We start from the raw sequence: 4,962 nt of genomic DNA on the forward strand, positions 1-4,962 counted from the left end.
ATTGTGTGAATATACCACAGCTTCTCTATCCATTTGTTTGTTGATAGGCAGAAAATCTGCCTCTTCAGAGTACTAAAGAGCAATAATGTCAGTCTAGAGACTGAGGTGCACCTGATCCAAGCCATAGTCTTCACAATTCTTATTCTGCATCAGAGAGCTAGACAATGACTAAGGATGATAGAATTGATGCCTTTGAGTTGCAGTCCTGGAGAAGAGTATTGACCATACCATGGACTGTCAAAAGAACAAGCCAGACTGTCAAAAGAACAAACCAGTCTGTCCTGGAGAGAATGAAACCAGGCTGCTCCTTGGAAGCAAGGATTTTGAAGCTCCATCTCTCAGACTTTGGGCATGTTGCTAGGAGGGACCAGTCCTTGGAAAAGGACATCATGCTTGGAAAGGTGGAGGAACTACACAGGAGAGGAAGCCCCTGAACTGGATGGATTAACACAGTAAATGGGGTTATGGGGGTAGGTGTGTCAGAAACAGATTCAGGATAGGGCAAGGTTCAGAGCTATTGTACTCCATGACACTCTGTGTCACTATGAATTGCGGGCGACTCAATAGTACATAACAACAAGAAGAGAGTACTGTAGAGAGCCACTTTTGAGGCTCCTGACCTAAGGTCTAAGTTGCTTTATACTGCTCACTAAACGCTATTCCATAAAGGTCTGCCTGGCATGTCTAGAGATAAGTTCAGCTCAGAATCTCCACCCAGTCTCAAGGAAACTACTTCCCTCACTAGCCCAGTGTCTGTAATTCAAGGTCTTAGGGCATGTTCCTCATTCCTGAGTCATACTGATATCCTGAGGCTGGGTTTCCATAGCAACCCAGCTTACTTAAGAGATCTAGGCAAGTTCCTATTTAATCCTGTGAAAAGTTTTAATAAATTGAGACTTGATCAGGAGTCTGTCTTGTCTCCCTTCTTCACGTCTCTTGTCCCTTCTCAATCCCCACTTTTCCTCCTTAGGTCCATGTTGAAGAACCCACAGGCCGGGGCAGAGTAATAAGTTCAATCTTATGGTTATAAATTTAAAAATTTGGGAAGGAATGGAATTCCTCAAAAATGTAAAGTTACCAAATTCAGTCATGATGAAAAATAGGTAACTTGAATAGTCTATAAGACTTGATAAAGTTAGATAATGGAGGGCTGTTTACCTAGTACTTAAAGAAAAGTGCTGCCAACTCGAAGATAAGCAGTTTGCATGTACCAACTGCTTCCCGGGAGAAAGCTGTGCAGATCTCCTCTAGTATAATTTACAGCCTCTGAAAACCCACAGGCAGACCAGCTAAGGGTTGGTACTGACTAGACAGTAAACAGCAGCAGGAGGCCCAGATAAGATTACTGGAAGTTTCATTGAACATTTACAGAAGAATTCAAACCAATTTAACAAGAACAATTTCTAGAAAACATTAGAAGAAACACTTCCCCAACCCATTTTACTCAAAGCCAAAGACAATATCAAAAAATGGTGAGTGGTTCATTTATAATCAAGTCTAGTCAAAGAAAACAATCTTAACAAAACAAATAAAAGTCTGAATGCTGAAAATTACATTTTGCTGACAGAAGACCTCATAAACAAACATGCCATATTCTTATAGTTCTTCCTGAGAACAGCTATGGTTATTGTCACTTTGAATGTAGCACAGACCATTAACAAAAAGAGCAGCTTATATTTCTTTTGCTTGTGCGGAGAAAGAGCGTCCAGGTCTTTAAATTGTGGATGTGTACCCACCATGCAGGATATTAGATCCTTTGTGTTCACCTGTGCCTGGATTGGAGGGTCATTTCAGACAGCGTGAATTCAACTTCAGCCAATTCCTCACTTTGTGTAGACCAGTAGGGAAATAGTTGGGGGCATTTGAATTTTAAATGCCTCATTATGCAAGGACTGTTTTGTTGGGGTTCCCCCTTTTACTTATTCATTGCTGCACATTATTTTATCTCCTCCTTTCCTTCCCCTCCACTATCCTAACCCAACATGCACCCCTTGTTCCAGATTGTTCTCATACGTATAAACATATATTCCTTTCAAACAGTTCTTCTCTTTTCAAACAGTTCTTCCCCTCCGTTGTTCTAATGCAGTGTTCATCATCTATCCACTCTTTGCCCATTCCCTCCCCACCCACCCCCACGTCTGCTCTATTTTATAACAGCAGTGTTACACAGTATTTATCCTTTTGTGACTGAGATATTTCATTTCGCATTATGTCCCCAAGGCTCCTCCATGTTGTGCAACGTCTTACTATTTAATTGTTTGTCAATGCTGGGAAGAAACCAGAGCCATAATTAAAACAGATATATGTACACTTATGCTTATTGTGTCATTATTCACAAGTGCCCATCAATAAATGAATGGATAGAAAAACTATGGTACATTCACACAAAGCAAAGGACTTCCCTGACTGTTGTTAAGATGGTGATTGGCTGGTAGAGCTGTGGGTCTAGAATAATAGAACTGACAGTCAAAATGCTCATTCCTTTCCTCTTTGTTATATAATTACACTAGGGAAGGGCAGAGAATCAGATTCATCACAGTGCTGATTGAAAAGGAAATCTGCAATTCCTCGTCTAATTGTCCAGTCCTTCAATCTGTTTTGGATAATTTCTTTTTCATTCTTGTCAAACAATATTCTAAGTGTGCAGTCCTGCTAATTCACTTGCATGGAAAATGCTGGCAATTTGAAGTTGATTTAATAGTTCCGTGTGTATTCTGTGGCTTTTAGAAGTTGGAGGGATAAAAACGAAGAGTAATTTTTTAAGAATTGTGTGTGTGTGTGTGTGTGTGTGTGTGTGTGTGTGTGTACCATCAAATCGGATCTGACTGGTACAGGAGGAGACTGCCCTGCTTCCTAGTAGAACATCTGGTGGATTCAAACCTCATACTCCTGGGATTGCAGTGCAGCTTCTTGCCACTAGGCCACCAGAGCTCCCTGCTAAGAGTAATTTTTGCATATTGAAGAAAAATTTCTGGATAACTACATTTGAAATATTTTTAAAACTCCTCCTTTTTTTAAGGGAGTGATTATTATCTATTTTCAGGACTGTAGTTAGTTATTGAAAGCAAGATCTTAGAGCAACTGACTGAATGTCTTTTAAGTTGTCTGCAGTCCTCAATTTCAATTTAAGTGCTAGGAACTCATTTTTATCCTCCAAGTTGTGGTCTTACAGTGTGGCTTCAGAAAGTCAAATAGTGAACAGAGCTTGCTATGCACTCTACTCAAACTCCAGTGATGTAAGGACATGTTACTGCTTGTCCCTGTTGTTATATGGTGAGCTTGTCTCCTAGAAGGATATATAAATGTGTCCTGGTAAAGTGGTGGCAGAAGTGCTCTTGAGCGGCTTTGCTCAAAAGATAGTGTGACCCATACATTGAGATTTAAAATTTTCTAGTGGCCACGTTGGTTTTTTTATTTTTTATTTTTTCTTTAAATAGCATTCAGTTTATTGCAAATATTTAGTATTGGCTTCCCATATTTCCCCCCTTTTGTTTTATCGTAATTATGTTATCTAAATGAGCAGGTGGCCACGTTTTTAAAGGCAGATGCAAACAGGTGAAATTATTAATAAAGCTTAACCCAAAAGGTTACCATTTCACATGTAACGAGTATTGAGATTATTAATAAGGTATTTTGGCATGCTTTTTTTACGCCAACATTTCTGATGTTAAGCTACATTTTCCTCAGAAGTATTTGAGCTGTAGTTAGGGTTCAGAAGATTTCTATTTGTTCAGATTGATATACTGAAGTTGTTCCAAGCATACCCAAAAGTTTTCCAATAACAGAATTTAGTATCTGTTTATAAATTTAAATTAATTAAAAATAAATATAATTCAGGATTCTTTTTCTCTGTCAGGCTAGCCACATGTCAATACCTCATGCAAAGATGATAGTTTGACAAAGACAAATATATCCAAAATTTCGTTGGATTTGGATTTGGGTTTATTCCTTCAATTTTTAGAAATACTCAAGAGTTCAGGGGAGCTCTGGTGGCCTAGTGGCAAGGGGTTGCAACTACAATCCCAGAGGCACACGGTTCGAATCCACCAGATGCTCTGCCGGGGAAGGAGGGACAATCTCCTCCTGTACCAGTCAGATGTGATTTGACGGTACACACACACAAAAATTTATAAATAAATACTCAAGAGCTCAACAGTTCAAAACAACTATGAGATATCATCTCACCCCTGTAAGATTAGCAAAGTTTGACAGAGTAGCAAACAACAAATGCTGGTAAGGTTGTGGAGAGACTGGAACCTTTATTCACTGTTGGTGGAAGTGTAAAATGGCGCAGCCACTGTGGAAGGTGGTATGGTGCTTTCTCAAAAATTTGCAAATAGACATACTATTTGACCAAGCAATTCCACTACTGGGAATATACCCCAAAGAGACCAAAACTGCCACCCAAGTAGATATAAGCACACCCATGTTTATCGCAGCTTTGTTCACAATAGCAAGGAGTTGGAAACAACCTAAGTGCCCATTAACAAACAAATGGATAGAGAAGCTGTGGTATAGTCACACAATGGACTACTACGCTGCATTGAAAAACAAGGAATTCAGGCAATATTATTCAAAATGGGTGACCCTGGAGGACATTATGCTTAGTGAAATATCTCAGTCACAAATGGACAAATACTGTATAGTGCCCCATTGTAAAACAGGACTGACATTGGGGTTGGGGGGAGACTGAGAAAGATGGGATAAATAATGTATACTGCGTTGAAACAAATGAGGGTGAAAACTGTTTAAAAGGGATATGTGATTAGGTATTTATGTCATGACAGGAGTCCAGAACAAAGGCTGCACAGTGAAGTGGACCTGAAGGGAGGGATTGTAAAACAATGGGAGAACTTTTACTTTTCAAAAAGAAGCATGACTGGGGGGAGGGGTGGACAGGGAGAAAAGGGCAACAATGAAATGGAAATCCAAAGTCTCTGTAAATTTTCATTAAAATTAATA

This window comes from Elephantulus edwardii, unplaced genomic scaffold, assembly GCF_000299155.1.
Source record: "Elephantulus edwardii isolate Elephantulus edwardi_28Jun2011 unplaced genomic scaffold, EleEdw1.0 scaffold00060, whole genome shotgun sequence".
NCBI classification, from domain to species: Eukaryota; Metazoa; Chordata; class Mammalia; order Macroscelidea; family Macroscelididae; genus Elephantulus; species Elephantulus edwardii.